The sequence below is a fragment of the Durio zibethinus genome, chromosome 6, assembly GCF_047325235.1.
Source record: "Durio zibethinus cultivar Kanyao isolate XHJ-2024 chromosome 6, ASM4732523v1, whole genome shotgun sequence".
Classification (NCBI taxonomy): Eukaryota; Viridiplantae; Streptophyta; class Magnoliopsida; order Malvales; family Malvaceae; genus Durio; species Durio zibethinus.
In genome coordinates this window covers 14,561,931-14,579,707 of record NC_143167.1, presented here as the reverse complement: position 1 = coordinate 14,579,707, position 17,777 = coordinate 14,561,931, and the positions used below count along the sequence as shown (strand labels likewise).

At 29.2% G+C, this 17,777-nt stretch overlaps 1 non-coding gene across 1 annotated transcript; it reads left to right on the top strand.

Moving 5' to 3' along the window:
• The first annotated feature begins 16,330 nt into the window (after positions 1 to 16,330).
• LOC149518453 (small nucleolar RNA R71) lies at positions 16,331 to 16,438 on the top strand. The gene has a single exon (XR_016343414.1). It is a non-coding gene; the product is annotated as a small nucleolar RNA R71 (small nucleolar RNA).
• Positions 16,439 to 17,777: the final 1,339 nt, after the last annotated feature.

The following is a 17,777-nucleotide window of genomic DNA, read 5'->3' as shown; positions in this document are numbered from 1 at the left end:
AAAAAGAGCCTAAAACTCTGATACCATGTGAAAAAACTAAAAAATAAATCTATGTGAAAAAGTAAGAGGAAAAACTGAATGTATATTGAAAAACTGCTCATTAAGAATTATACAAGAACCTTAGGTTTATATACAACTAAATAGGGGTTAAACTAGGAAACTAAATCTTCCTAAAAACTAATCCTATAATTGAGGGATTGTCTATCCTAATTTTTTATCCTTAATTTTTGGGATACAAATATTTAATTCTAGAGATACAAATATAAATACATAGATTACAAGATTACAACTAGCTATAAATAAATGTTTTCCCACAAATCCTATATGAACTTTTCAAAGGTAAAAAACCTAAGTTACTGTTATCCTTTGATTGCAAATGTTTTGTTTTGAACAATGGAAAAGAAAACCTTGGTAAGTTTGATGCAAAAAGTGATGAAAGAATTTTTCTGAGCTACTTCTTAAATTCAAAAGCCTTTAGAATCTTTAATAAAAGAACATTTGTAGTAGAGGAGTCTGTACATGTTATTTTTTATGAATCTAATCCACCTTCAAGAAAAACAATCTTGTGATGATGATGATAGAGGCATACTTCAAGAAGATGGTGATGAGGCATCTAAAAACAATTTAGAAAATGATCAAAAAGTTCAACAAGAAAAAGCTAAAGATGAATAATTCCTAGAGCAACAGATCTAAAGAAAGCTTATATTTCCAAGAGAAAAATACTATGTTAAAGATAGTGCGATCATTGATGACCACATAAAGGGGTAAGAATAAGATAATTATATAGTATGTGTAACTATGTAAATTTTCTCTCAAAAATTAAACCTAAGAACATAGATGAAGTCTTAGGAAATGATCATTGGATTTTGGCTATGAAAGAAGAGTTGAATCATTTGAAAGAAGCCAAGTATGAAACCTAGCACCTAGACCTAGTGATAATCCTATTATAGGTACCAATGGGTCTTTAGAAACAAAATGGATGAAAATGACAATATTGTTAGAAATAAAGCTAGATAGTGGCCCAAGGGTATAGCCAAGAAGAAAGAATAGATTATGATGAAACCAATGCCCCGATTGCTAGATTAGAAGCTATTACAATGCTATTAGCATTTGCATGTTTCAAATTTTCAAACTTATTCAAATGGATGTTAAAAGTGTTTTTCTAAATAGTTTCATAAATGAAGAGGTATATGTAGAATAATCTCATGGTTTTGAAAATTTATGTTCTTCAAATGATGTATTTAAATTGACAAAAGCTTTATATGGTTTAAAAACAAGTTTTCTAGTGCTTGCTATAAAATATTATCAAATTTTTTATTGAAAAAGATTTCAATAGGGGAAAGGTTGACACTACTCTTTTTTTTAAGATAAAAGGCAAAAATATTCTCATAATACAAGTATATGTTCATGATATTATTTTTGGTGCTAGTAATAAATTTCTTTATCAATAATTTGCAAAAATCATGCGAGGTGAATTTGAAATGATCGTGATGGGAGAATCCACATTTTTCTTGAGATTACAAGTGAAGCAAATAAAAAATGGTACCTTCATCAGTCAAGCCAAATATATAAAAAACTTGCTCAAAAGTTTGGAATGAAGAGCTTAAAGCAATACTTAGCTCCTATGAGCACTTCAACAAAGCTTTACAGGGATGAAAGAGATAAATATGTTGATTCTAAATTATATAAGTCTATAATAGGTTCATTGCTTTATTTTTCTATAAGTAGACCTGACATAATGTTTAGTGTGTGCTTGTGTGCTAGATTTCAATAATCTTTTAGAGAATTATACTTACCATTAAATGTATATTTAGATACCTAAAGGACACTCTTAGTTGGGCTTTATGGTATCTAAAAGGATCATATTTTGCTTTGTATACTTATTCTTATGTAAATTTTAATGGTTGTAAAATAGATAGAGCATTTACATGTCAATTATTTGGGAATATGCTCATATCTTGGTTTTTTCAAGAAATAAAATAGTATTGCTCAATCCATAACCAAAGTCAAATATGTAGTTATTAGTAGTTGTTGTGCTCAAGTATTATGAATTAAACAACAATTAGAGGATTTTGGAATGACTATAGATCATATTTCTATTAAATGTGACAATACTAGTGCTATAAATCTAACCAAAAATCCAATTCAACACTCTAAAACTAAACATTTTAAAGTAAGGCATCATTCTATTAAAGATCATTTTAAAAAAGGTGACATTGTGATTGAATATATTGATACCTTACATCAACTAAATAAAACTAAACATAAAAAATTAATGTGCTAGATATAAAAAAACATGCTTCAAATATCAAATTATCATAAGTTCTTAAAAAATTGCTTGATGAATATAACTTAGAGAAAATCATAACCGTAAGAATCATAAAAATTATTTACGAACAAGTTAACTCTCATCAATTGTCAATTTTTGTGTGTGTGTGAATAATCTATCTTATATCAATGCAAAACTTTCAATTAAGTTATGCTAACATGAAATTAACACATCACCTTAAAGTATGCATAAATTTCATAAGTTTACTTTTCACATCTCTCTCTATTAATATTGCCACACTTAACCAAAGATCAATATGTCTTTATTAAACTTGTAATGTCAAGTTAAGGTCAAGGTATGATAAAGGAAAATTTAGGTTCATAAGCCTAAACATGTATTACTTAGGATCTTTTTAATTTTGAGAGCTTTTAAAAGATTTGGACAACCTCAAACTTAGCTTTTTCCTTTTTTCTTTTATTTCAAACAACAACTTTTCAATGATTTTGCATATATACCTTATTGTGTTCACATTTTCATCATTTTTTTTTTAATTCTATTTTTCTTTGTTTGAAAGCTATTTTCAATTTTTCTTTTGTTCAAATAGAATTTACACACTACTTTGTTTTCTTTTTTTTCCAAACTTCACTCTTTCTAATTAAACATAGCTCTCATATTGATTTGATTGATCCATATGCACATAGACTAAGGTAGAAAGATAAGGATAATAATCAAAATGTGGTTGTTTCATATAGGTTAAAAATAAAGAAGGGATATGTAAAGGCTCAAAAGGGGTGAATAAGGATGAACAATATAATGGTTAGCTTAAAAGGCTCAAATGGTACAAAGATGGTCTAAATCATTTCCTTAGTTAAGTGTAGTCTATAATTTCACTTCAAGAAATACTCAAACAAATTTTAAAATAAGATCATAATTTCAAAGATCAACATAACTCCACATCTACATAAATTTCAACTAAACATGCATACATTTCAATGATCAAGACTAAGTGCTAAAAAATATGAAAATACCACAATTGAAAAAAAACTTAAGAATTTATCTGATGCTTTCACTACATTATTTTCTAGAAAGTTATATTCAAAATCAATGAAATTCCTATCATTGGATTAAGAGAAAATAAACAAAGGAAGCAATATATTGATTCTAAACATGACAATTTAAGCTTATAACAAAAAATTTGAAAAAACTTTGAAAATATTTTGGAAAAATTTTATCTTCCCTAAACTTAAGTGACACATTGTCTTTAGTATGTAATAACAAATCAATAAAGCACTAAAGAAAGAAGAATACTCCCCTAATTCACCAAGATTGAATTTGAATTTTGTAGAAACATTCTATTGCCATACATCTTCTTAAGCTAACAACTTGTGGTTTAGCTTCCTTGTCCTAAGCTTCTCTAAGTTCCCCTTGCTTCTTACAAAAGAATAAAACAAAACAAATTAAAGCATGTATGTTCCTAAAGAAAGAGAAACCAAAATTAAAGTTTACTAACAATTTAAAAGTAGAACTTCAGTTGTCTCCTAAGTAGTGTTTTAGTTATAGTTTATAGCTAAACTACTTCTCATTAGGGTTAAGTTATTACCCCACACTTGATACCAGCATTCACCCATTTGATTATCTTTCTTTTAACCACCTTCTCATTTGTAGAAACTGAGTGGTACTGGTGCTTTGCAATAGTTAATTTATTCTTAACCTTTATAAATATTCTAAGTACATCCTTACATGGGCTAAGATAGTTAGTATTGGCTTCAGTACCAATGAAGAAGCTACCACCATGGAAAGTATAAGTTTGGTCTTTAAAGCTATGTGCTCATTCATGGGTGGTATTATTAGATTGAGTGCAATGGATGATGTGTCTTCATCTTTTTTAAGGGGTGTTTCTAAAGGCTCAAGTAAGTTTTGAAATAGACAACCTTCATTAACATGCTTGTCCACCATGTTTAATTCTAATTCATGTATTTGATCTTCACAAGGTTGGGGAATTAGCAAAAGTGGATGTAAGGCTTAAGAACTAGTTGACTAGGACTAATGCTAACCATTTCTTAACATTCAAGTCCCTTAATTAATCCATCATCCTTTAAAATTTTTATAAACCTTAACTGTCTAAAATAACTACACAGCGCTATACCACACCTAATATCAATATCATCCTTAATATGATAGCTATTTTCATCTTCATCTTTCTCTGCCAGTTGTTCCCTATAGTACTCCTTATCTTTTCATAAGGTGTTAGATTCAATATTTCCAGGTAAGATTTCTTGAAGGTTTGTGCTAAGGGCATTTACTAGCTGTTCAACTTGGACCTCAAAGTTCTTAAGAGAGGCTTGGTTTTGAAGAATAAAGGCAACCTAATTTTGGAGGATTTGGTTTAACACCTCCTTCAATGAAGGTTTCTTATCTTGAAGTGGGGAAGGATATTAGGATGGTTGTGGATGATACTGTGTGGGATAGAATATTGTGGTGGTGGAAAGTATGAAGGCTTAGTAAGATAAGTTAGGTTATACATAGGTGTCGAAGTAAAGAACTACCCTTGACTATTATCTCATGAGTAATTAGGATAGCCCTTCCAACCTTGATTGTAGGTGTTTGAAAATAGTTTAATTGTTGACTATAAACATAGCTATCACTATTGTAATCCTCACTTATATTTGTTTTGGAATGAATGGAAAGGATTACGATCATAGTTAGCATTAACAACATCTATCTTATTAGCTAGAATAGCTACCTACGAAGCTATAGCATTAGGGGCATCTAAGTTCAACCCACTAGTAGCTTGCCTAGACTCTAAGCAAGATGACTATAGAGTTTGGGAATTCTTTAAAAAGGGAGTAGACTAGCCCCCATGGTTCCCGACCTTATATGAATAGAACCCTGATGTAAAAAGAAAAAAATAGATTAGTACAAGAAAATAAATGTTGAATTATAAAAAAAGTGTGTTAGTATCAGTATTAATTATTCTTCTTCAATCCCTAACATCAACTCTAAAAACTTGATTGAGAATTTGCAAGTGCACAAAATCGAAATAAGTAATATAGAATAAGTAGAGTATCATTCCCACAAAGATTGAAATATATGAAAGAAAACTAAATATTTTAATTGTTCACCCTTAATTATATCCATAACAGAACTTAAAAAGTACAAATTGCAAGAAAAGCACTTAAAGAGAGAAAACACAAATTGAATTGAATTGAAAGCAAGAATAAAAATTTAAAAAAGCTTGAATTGAACTCAAAACAAAATAGAACTTGAATTTAAAAGAAAACTAAAATTGAACTTTGCATAAACTTAAAATAACTTAAAGAATGCTTAATAACATGAAAAGTAAGGAACAAGAAAATTTAAAGAAGCTAACTACTTTAGGTTGGGCTATCACTCTAAACCTTAGTTCTTTTTCTCCCTAAACAAAGGATAGCTATTTATAAAACAGGAATCCTAAAGTTAGAAAGATAAGTAGATGGTGGCTAGGACTTTCTTAAAAAAAAAGAATGCTTTGTAATTACTTTTAAACCCTTGGCAGCCTTCTTGAATAAAAACTTCAATTTGGACCATGCTTTAGCACTTCTTAGCTTTTCTTAAATTACACTTGAATATTTAAATCAAATGGTCTTATGTCAGATTCTTAGATCTTGGACTTATACTTTTAGTTGAAGAGTTTTTGGAGAAGAGAAAAATAAAATTCTAAGTTGTTTTCTTTTCATGTGCTGCCTCCTTTTATAGTGCTTTCTATATTCATGCAAATCCTATCCTTGGTAGGAATACTCGTTCAAAATAGGATTTCCTAGTCAACATAGGAAAACCAATTCTAAGTAGGAAAACCAAGTGCTTTTCCTAATCAAGGTAGGAATTCCAAGTCAAAGTGGTAAAACTTTCTTGAAATAGGAAAACTAAAGGCTATTTGGACCTTTTCAAGTATTGATAAAATTTCCAAGTCATCATGCCACATAAGCCTTCAAATCATCTTTCTTGGCCAATAAAAAAGACTTGCTACCATGTCATCTGTTAGTAATCCCATGCATGTGCGCCTACATAAAATACGATAGACTTGCATTTAACTTGAATTTACTCTTTTGCCCTCATAATGGGTAAACTTTCCTTAGACAATTCTTTGCATAAACTTTTTGAAATTTTCATCAAGATTGAGCAATCTTAAGTCTTGAGGTGTGGCATTCAAATCTTGAATAAATTTTTACACTTTCACTCAAAGATTTATAAAAACTCAAAGAATGAATAAGAACACATCAAGAACCCTCCAAGATTTAGTCACATGTATCAAGAATCATCCAAAATTGATCAAGAAACAATAAGATTACTCAAGATTCACCAAGATTGAATCTTTTCTTCAGGATTTCCTACAACATAGCAAATTAATCTCATAAGGAGTAAAAGGAAGCTTATTTTATTAAAAATAAAGCAAAAGTAACTCGTTTAAGCATTGAAAATAATTATTTCGTAGAGTTATCATCAATTATCTAATATTTTCACCTAGCTTCTAGATAGAGATAGATTTTGCACAATTAGAGGTGAATTAAGCTTAATGAATGCTCCATAAATGCATATATGATGATTTTCTTGATTGTTGTTGGTATACTTTGGCTTAAACAGGTTTCTCCATGCTTGAATATACTTATTAGCTTGTTCAAATGACGATAGAATGAAAATTATTTAATTTGATCTTTCAAGAGTAGAAATACACTACTCATTGAGTATTTGGGTATGCAACATTAAAAAATCAATCCATAAGTGTTTGATGAAGTCATGCATTGTGATCATGTTTGTGTGGTCATTTGAAACTTGTTAGAAGTGTTCATATTGTATAAACAATTTCCAAACAAATTTTCATGACTCAAGTAAGTAAAAATCAACATATTTGCATATTTTTCAAAAATTTGCTAAAAAATGGATACTATTCAAATTTTTTGTCATTTCAGTCAAAGACAATGTCAAAAATGATGTTTTTATATGTTTTCTTTCATCACACTAGTTAAAAGCATTAAACATATGAAACTTGGATAAAAAAGTTTTCAAAATATTATTTTGTTGCAAAAATAGCAGAACCAATCGATCTAGTTTTTTACCTAGTTTATTGGTCTGCTTACAAAAACCTTATTAACGGAATAAAACCAATAACCAGTCGATCCTATATCGAACCTGATCAATCCATGTTTATTGGTAGCCTAGTCACAGGGCATTAAAACATGAAAAGCCCTTATTTTTTCTCTCTCATCTCACTCGATTCTTTCCTCTCTTCTTATTCCCTAATTATTCCTCTTAAAAACCCTAACATTTCATCTCACAAATCTTTTCAAATTCATCATACTTTACTTAAATTTCTTGAAAATTTCTTCTTGTCTACATGATTACTTACATTTTCATTCCTTTAAAATCCTCTAAAACCCCACAAAAATCCATCACCCACTATTTTCTCCCTAAAAATCGATCTTTTTTGTGCCACCACTTAAATTTCTTCCTTCACTCCTTATTTTTGGCTCCCTTCAACATATATCCCTTATTATCACCCATATTTATCAATTTCCTCATGAATTTCACTCAAACAAGCATCTAACTCCTTAAACAAATTCGTCAAGCTCTACTTATGGCACCAAAACTAGACCACCCATAGTTTCATCATCTAGACATAGGAATTGATTGATACCGTAAGTGCATAGATCATAATAAGCAATAAAGTAGTGAGGAAAGTTTGTTTCCATAAAGATTGTAAATAGAGTTAAAACTAAGTACCAAAATTAGAATACCTTAATTATATTCAAACTAATCAAAAAGAGTAATTAGCTAATCTACTTATGCAAATCAAACTTAAATAACTAAAATAGCAAATTAAAATTAAAGTAAAACATGTAAAAGCACTAATCAAATGCAATAATAGCTAAATATAATCAAATAGAAACTGAAGAATAGAATAAAGTATGCAAATAACAAGTAAAACATAAAACAACTACGAATAATTATAAATCAATAAACTTAAAACTAAATTAAACCCTAAGATTATATAATTGAAATAATGCAAGAACTAAGAATAATAAGGCTTCAAAGTAAAGATAACAAAAATTAAACCCTAAGATTATATAATTGAAATAATGCAAGAACTAAGAATAATAAGGCTTCAAAGTAAAGATAACAAAAATTAAACCCTAAATATAAAGTAAGAAACTAAAACAATGCATAAAGATAAATTAAAACTAAAAGCAATAATAACAGCAATTAGTCGAAAGCAAAGTAAATTCATGTAGTTAAAACTCTAAATTAAAACTTAAATTTGAAATTATAAAGCATGGAGTCTAAACTAAAACATAAAACCTTTAGAGGGCATTTGGTTTACGAAATCTTAGATTTTGGGAGGTAAAGTGATTTAGGGGGAAAATGATATTGAAGGGGAATGTGTGATTCTTGGGTTTGTGTTGACATAGGGAATATAAGATTTTTGTGTTTGGTTCACAAGAATGTAAGATTACCTAATAAAGTCATTTACTATATTGTCTTTGATAACTTGTGAATAACACGTGACATTCACAACACTGATATGTGAATAACACAGTATTGTCCCTACATAGAGAAAACTCGTGAATCGACCTTTATAGTAAAGTCGACCCCTAAAACAAATTTTATGTGTAACAATATCAAGTAAAAATATTTTGGATTTTATATGTTATAAATATTTTTTATGTTTTCAACAAAATTCACGTTTTTATTTTAGAAACATTGTTTTTTCAATAAAGAATACATTTTTTTATCTTAAAAACTTTGTCTTTGTTGAATTCTAGAATATATTTTTCATGTTTTTAATAAAGACTGTTTTTTTTTATCTTAGAAACATCATATTTATTGAATTATGAAAAATATATATTTCAATGTTTTTAACAAAGATTGCATTTTTATTATAAACACCATCTTTTCAATAAAGATTACATTCTATATCTTAGAAACATCATTTTTATTGAATTTTGAAAAATATTTTTTTTCATAATTTCAACAAAGAATACATTTTCTATTTTAAAAATGTTGTCTTTGTTACAGTTGATCAATAACTACATTTTTATGACAAGAAATGTAATCATTGATATAGAGAAATATAAACCAAAATTTAGTTTTGTCAATTACTATATTTTTAACACATAAAACATAGTTAAAAGTAAAATAAATATTATACTATACTGACTTTACTAACAACTACGTTTTTATATAAAAAATTATATTCTATCAATTACTACGTGTTCATAGAAAGAAATGCTATTGATATTGAAAATATAAATTTTATTTTACTATTATTTTCTACGATCAGCTCTGTTTCATATGTTAAAAACGTAGTGCTTTTGAACCTATAAAAAAGTTCAAAATCTTAATTGCCAAGTATTCGATCATGTGGCTAAAATGTAACTTTGCCTAATTGTATGGCTAACAATGCAATTTGCATGTTAGAATGGGTTTGGATTTATTATGCAATTACATTGATTTTTAAGGGTAAAATAGATTGAAAAAAATTTATTGTTGAGGTCAAAACTAAGATAAAATTTACTTTCCTCTAGGAATCTTAAAAATCTTAGGGAGATGTGAGTTTCTAATTTTGGGCTATTTGGACACTGTTGGGAATCTTAGAATACTCCTAGGAATTAGATATCGTGAACCAAACTAAGGAATTAGATTACGAAAAGCAAGATTTCATTGGGTAATCTTACTTTCTCTTGGAACAAATGCCTTTTTAAAAATAATTTAAATCTAAAATTAAAGATTGCAAATAAAAGAGAAATAGAAACTTGAAATTTAAATTTAAATCTAAAATTAAAAATTGCAAAGAAAATAGAAATAAAAACTTGAAATTGAAATTTAAAAGCAACAGCAATAAAATTGAAATTGAATTTTAAAGGAACTTAACCATAAATTTGAAAGACCTTGAAGTTAAAGAACATAAAGTAAATAGCAAGAACTGAATTTGAAAGCACTAAATTAAAAAAAAAAACTTTGAATCAAGAATGAGAAACAAAAACAAGATTGGTCTCTCACTCTAATCAAAATTGAATTTGAAAGAAACCTTAAGGTTAAGGATTGATCATCATCCCAAGTCTTAAACTAAAATGAACTTAAAAGAGGAAGAAAATAATAAAAGAAAATCCTATAAAGCTATACAATGTGCTATCACTCCAACCATGCTATTCTTAATCCCTAAGCTAACTATTTATAGAACCAAGAATACAAAAAAGCTTAAATAGATAGGTAGAAGTGGTGACTGACTTTGATCAAATCCTTTTGTGGTTCAATTAAACTTAAATTTTTAAATGAAAAAGTCTTCTTGACTTGAATCTATGTTGTGCTAATTTATCTTGGCTTTTTTAATGTATGTAGATTGATTCTTGGAAACATTAAGTGCTGACTTGTCTTCAATCTTGTTGACTTGGTACTTACAAGACAAAAATCTCATACGGCTAGCTTTTTTTTTGTTAAGAATAGTCTTCTTCTCTTTTAAACTCTTTTGAGTAGTTTTCAAAGTCTTAATGTGAGCTGTTTTCTTAAATGGTAAATCTCCTATTTTCTTGACTTTGAGAAGTTTTAAAAGTTTTAAAGTTTTTAGTTACCAAGCTTTAATTCTTGAATGAATAAGTCTTCTTGACTTAAATCTTTGTTGTGCTAATTTATCTTGGCTTTCTTAATGTATACAGATTGATTCTTTGAAACATTAAGTGCTAACTTGTCTTTAATTTTGTTGACTAGGCACTTACATGACAAGAGTGTCATACAACTAACCTCTTTTTATTAAGAATAGTCTTATTTTCTTTTAAACTCTTTCAATTAGCTTTCAACGTCCTAACTTGAGCTGCTTTCTTAAATGGTACATCTCCTCTTTTCTTGACTTTGAGTAGTTTTAAAAGTCTTGAAGTTTTTAGTTACTTGTTATTTCCTAGACCCTTTCTTGATAAGTTCTTGAAGACTTAATCTCTAAAATTGAATATGTAAGTTCGGCTAAATCTTCTTGAAATCAGAAGTTGAAAGTTTCTTAGAAAGTGCTCTTCAAGTTGGAATAGCTTTTATTCTTTCTTGGAGTTTGCCTTAAAATAAAACTTTTCTTGATGAGAAGAAAATTAATTTTAAATCTAAATATCATGTTGATTGCTACTTTTTGTAATGACTACAAATGCATAGATCGTAATCAAGTAATAATAGTGAGCGAGTAGAGTATCATTCCATGAGGATTATGTAATTGAATTGTTGGGTGGAAATCAATTACCAAAGATGACTACTTACTATCCTTATATCTAAACTAATGAAAAGATTAGTTTAATTGCAAAGAAAACAATTGAAAAAAAATATAAAGAAGGATTTTATAGGCCAAGATTTATCTTTCCAATCATCACTTGAAATTCTTGCATGTGGCCGAATAAACTAGAAAGCTTTGAAAGAAGAAAGATTGATGTAGGTCGAAAGTTGTTAATGGCATAAAACAAAATTTGTAAACTGAAAGCTTGGAAGAAAAGATTTAAAGAAAGAAACCTAAATAGTCAAAAATAAAATAAAGATCGTAAATAGTATTGTAAATCGAAAATTGTGTAAGAAAGAAAGAAATCTTGAAAATAAAAGAATACTTTGATTTTATAAAAGAATTTAAAAAGAAAACTTAGTTATGGCTAATTTGTCACCTTAGCCAACTATAAAAAACTATAGAAAAACTAAAGAAACCAAAACTAAGAACTAAAAAAAGGAGATAAGAAGGTGAATTATGTTCTGGGATACAAGAAAGAGTCTCTTATTTATAATGTTAGGTTTGATTGTAGTAGGAATTAGGATTTCAAGTCTTTGTTATATCCAAACTCTACATGATAAGTTTTATCTCGATCTTTAAAAGAGTTGGCCGAATGTGGAATCTTGCTTCTTGGAATGCCTTAGCCTAATGGGATTTCTTGGATGTGATGTTGATCATTCATGTGTCATGCTATCTTGATCTTGCAATCTTGAAGGTGGTTTGACTAAGCTTGAATATCTTAGGCCATGTAGTTGCATCATATTTAAACTCTTGAGATAAAATTGCAAGAGTTCTTCTTCCATAATAACTCTTAGCCTTTACTACTGTGTAGTGTCCTTCTAGCATAAAAACTCTTCCAAGATTGATCAAAGAGTCCTTATCTTACAAAATAGCTACTTGGCAAATATAATTAGAAGTCATTGTCCAAGTATAGTTCTTCAATTTCCAAGTACAGGTAGGATTCCTTTTTTAAATGAAATAGCCGAATATATATAAAAATCATAGTGCAAGCAAGATTCCTTTATCCAAGTGAAATTAGTAGTCCTAACATCAATAGGATTTGACTAAACTTTCTTTCTTGCATGGCTAAACATTACAAGAATTAATCTTGCATGAAATTGTATGAACTTGTATGGTTTTCACGTCCTAAATGCTTGAAACCTAAAGATTAAGATAACATACATTAAACACACCATGTCCAATCAATTTTTAAAAATTTTGAGCTAAAACGAATTTGTCAAACACTATAAATTTTATTGCTATCACACTTCACACTTAACTTGTTGCTTGTCCTCAAGCAAAACTCTCAAATTAACTATACTATAATCAATATATATGTATACAGAGTCAAGGTTTCACAAATCATCATTCATACATTATAGCATAATACAAAGATAGTTAAAAACATAGTTAAACAAGAAACTTATTCAAAAGTAAACTTTTAATTTCATACAATTCTTATACATGTGAAATTAATCCATCTCTAATCCATATATGCAATCTTATACTTGTGAAATTAGTCTATCTCTAATCCATACATATAATCTATGTAAAAAAAATACAGTATACATATCAATTTAAAGTTAGAATATACTTCATATGTTTACTTTTCTCATTCCCTCTCCACTAATGTTAGATTTACATATGTGACTTAAGATCAAAAGGACTTTTAGGCTTGTAATGTAAGGCTTAGGTCAAGGTAAGAAAAAAGAAAATTTTAGGCTCATAACATTTTGCTTACTTTTTTGAAATTTCATGGACTTTTGATTTGAATTGAGAACTTTGAACTTTTTAAGACTTTGAGGCATCTCTTTATTTCAGCATTTTTTTATTGCCATTTTTGGCTTTTATTTTCTCTTTTGTCGAGCTTTTCTTTTTGACTTCTTTGATTTCTTTTTGCCTTTCTTCCTCCCAAATATATAGATTTGTTCTCTTAATTGTCCAATGCATTAGCAGTTTGGGTTGGGTAACAACAATAAAAAGGATAATTTAAAGAAAAGGCTTTAGGCTTATTAATGTGGCTAAAACTAAGAAAAGGAAATATAGAAAGGCTCAAATATTAAAGGTATTAGGGATGTTTTATTATGGGAGGGCTTAACAAGGCTCAAACTATCCAAAGCATACCTAGATCATCTCTTGAATCAAATCCAATCTAGAATTTCACCTCAAGGGTTGAATAGGTAGATTTTAAAGTTATACTCATACTTCAAATTTTAATGCAACTTAATATCTTACATAACTCTTCACAAAGACTTCTGCATATCAAGGATCAAGAGTAAAATGCACAAAACATAAAAATCATGCTCAATAAAAAAACATAGTAAAGAAATCATCTCATGCTTTACTACATTCATACTTTTTTTAATATCATACTTAAGTTATACTTGATTAACTTATCAAAAATCAACTAAGTTAGCATTATATTAACTGGGTTTGAAAACAAAGCATATAGATTTAAAAAAATAGTTTAGCTCAAAAAGCATTTTCCCCCCAAACTTAATTTAAACAATATTTCAAACAGAACAATTAAGAACTAGGGAAAAAGAAATACTCCCATATATTTGCTTTCTTTTTAAGGCCACAACTTGAGTTCTTCATTAGGCATCTCTTTGCATCTTTTCATCCTAAGAAAATAACTTGAAAACAATAAAAAAATAAAAGCATACCTGTCATAATAATATAAAGAAAACATGTAAACTTAACAATTAATATAAGACGTAGGTTATCTCCCAAGCAACACTAGTTTTAGTCAAGCTTGACCATACTTAATGACATAAAATTACCTTTTTCTTCAATAAGGAGTTTCTCTTGTTGCTTACGCCTTGAGGTATCATATATATAGATTTAACTTTAGGAGGTGCACTAACTCTTCTTGTAGGTATCACATAAGTTGGAATTGTGGTTACAATTGGGATATATGGTTTAGGACTTGGAGGATTGAACTTGGGTTTGCAAGAATAAGGCATTGTGGGCTAGCTAAGTGGGTTTTCAATTTTTGACTCATAGGTTGGTGGATTTGGTTAGGCTTCCTAACATTTGTTTTTTTTTTAACCCTAGACATAGCTTGTACATCTTCATCACCTTTAAGGATACCTTGTTTAGTTTTGAAAGTAATCCTCTTATCCTTAAATCTTAAAGTGACCTTATAATTGTAAACCTTAATCAAGGCTGTAAAAGTTATGAGGAATGGTTTGCCTAGCAAGATTGGTGCTTCACTATCTTTCATGTGTAATACAATAAAATCAACAAGAAAAGCTTACCTCCAAACTTTTACAAATACATTCTCCAACACTTCTTAGGGTTTTTTTACAAACATATTAGCAAATTTGATGCTGAATATTGGAGGTTTCAAAACACCAGCTCCTAGCTGCACAAAAATATTCATGGGCACTAGATTTATATTGGACCCTAAATCACAAAGAGCTTAATCAAAATATAGATTACCAATAGAACAAGGTATAGAGAAAACTCTTAAATCATCTTATTTTTTTGGAAGAATTTGTTGAAGTGAAAGGCTGCACTCATTAGTAAGTGTAATTGTCTTTAACTCCCTAAAAAGCTTTATCCATTTTGATTTAGATGTTGATTGTGCTACTTCGAAAGTCTCCCTTTGAGTTGACATCCTTGGGGTCATTCTTATTTTTTTTCACTTTTTGGTCTTCTTGCACTTCCTGTTTTTCAAGTTGTATACTTTCAAGTAATGCTCTTCCAACTTGAATAAGCACTTCATCCTTTCTTGCTGAATTCTCCTCAACGTATTCTTTTTCCATATCTTCATTTTGGATGTATGCCTTCTCTAAATCCTCCTCTTGAATGTATTCCTCAGGATTCTCCTCTATCTCATAATTTCCATCCATCTCTTCATTTTGTTCAATTGTTTTTAGAGTTTTTTACGCTATATGAACAAAGCTTGTCAAAATTTCCTTACCGAATTGAAGCAATTCCTTATCCCCCATTATTGAATTTTCAATATGTTCCACCTCAAGTTGGTTAACAAAGCTAGGTAAATGACTACTAAGGGTTCATCCATTAAATCATCATCATTAGAATAATATATCTCTTTCCTCCATATGAATATATGGCATTGCATGTTTCCTTGCCTTGTTTCTTTAGGTTGGATTTTGTATTACTAGGCAAGGCTCTTAGTGGGCGATTAGCTATGGCATGAGCTACTTGGCTTATTTGGGTTTCAAGGTTTTTTATAGATGAGGCTTGGCTTTGTTTGGTGGTGTTTTGGGTTTGCATCAATTGGGTCAACATTTTTTCATGGCTTGTTTTCTTTTCTTGAGTTGGCTTGTATGGTTGTGGGTTGGGTGAAAATTTGAATTTCTGCTGGTGGTTTGATGGTTAGGTTGGTTTTGGTTCTAAGAAAAGTTTGGGTGGCTTCTCTAGCTTAGGTTATAAGTGTTGCTATATGTGTTATAGACAACTTGGATTGTTATGCATATTGGATCATTTCTATCTTAAATTGGCATTTATCAATGGCATGTGATATTTCACGAAGTTCACATGTAACAAAAAGGCTTTAGATGGAGTAGACAGGTAAAATTAGGGATTGGGTTCTAAGGCATCAATTTTCTTAATCAAGCTAGCTAATTGTGAGGTGATTGATATGAGAGTGTCAAGCTCATAAACACTAGCAAATTTTTTATATACCTTTCTTTCTATACCCTATAAGTAATTATTTGCTGCCATCTCCTCTATCAATTCATTCGCCTCTTTCGTTGTCTTGATCATTATGGCTCTTTTAATAGCTAAATTAAGAGTGGTTCTCATAGATGGTGTTAATCCATTATAGGACCAAGGTGTGGACACTTTGGCAATAATTCTTTGAATCTTTCATACGCATCATATAAAATTTTACCATCTATTTGCATGAATTTTGTTATTTCGTTCCTCATCTTGCTCGTCTTGGTAGGTGAGAAAATTTTTACGAGAAACTTTTATACCAAATCCTCCCATGTAGTGATTGAATGGGATTGTAGTGAACATAACCAACTTTTTACCTTGTACTTGAGAGAAAAAGAAAAAAATCTTAGTCTAATTGCATCATCGGAAACACCATTATATTTAAGTGTATCACACAATTATAAAAAATTAGAAAGATGGAGATTTGGATCATTATTAGGTAAACCTCCAAATTGTACAAAAGTTTGGACCATTTGAATAATTGAAGGCTTTATTTCAAAGTTGTTTGCTTGAATAGCTAGCTTTCATATGGATGGCTGGAATCCATCCACATTAGGAACAGCGTAGTCCCTTAATGTTCTTTATCTTTCATTGTTTGTATTCGCCATTGGAGTTAGAGCAAGAGGAATTGTTTGCTCTCTTCATAAGTGCCTAAGAGTTCTTTCTATTTCCTTGTCAAGTGGAGCTAAATCAACACTTCAATATTTACACATACAAACAAAGAAAATATCAAAACAGTTTAAACAAATAAAAGTAAAATGTTTAGATTACAAAGAAGTAAAAATCCTTATTTATATTGATTCTTAAACACCAATATAATCCTAGAGAATGGTGCCAAGAACTTGATTACTACTTTTTATAATGCCTGTAAGTACACATATCGTAATCAAGTAAGAGTAGTAAGTGAGTAGAGTATCGGCCCATGAGGATTATATAATTGAATTGTTGGGTGGAAATCAATTACCAAAGATGACTACCTATTGTCCTTATATATAAACTAAAGAAAGATTGGTTTAATTGCAAAAATAACAATTGAAACAAAATATAATGAAGGATTGTATAGGCCAAGATCTATCTTTCCAACTATCGCTTGGAATTCTTATATGTGGTCAAATAGACTAGAAAGCTTTGAGAGAAGAAAGATTAATGTAGGCTAAAAGTTGTAAATAGCGTAAAATAGAAATTATAAACCGAAAGCTTGGAAGAAAAGATTTAAAGAAAGAAACTAAATAGTCAAAAATAAAATAAAGATTGCAAATAGTATTGTAGACCAAAATTGTGTAAAAAAGAAAGATATCTTGAAAATAAAAGAATGTTTTGATTTTAGAAAGGAATTTCAAAAAACTTAGTTATGACTAATCTGTCATTTTAGCCAAACTACCAAAAACTATAGAAAAACTAGAGAAATAAAAACTAAGAACTAAAGAGAAGAGATAGGAAGGTATTGTGTCCTGGGATACAAGAGAGCGCCTACTATTTATAATGGTAAGTTCGACTATATTGGGAATTAGGATTACAAGTCTTTGTTCAATCCAAACTCTATATGATAAGCTT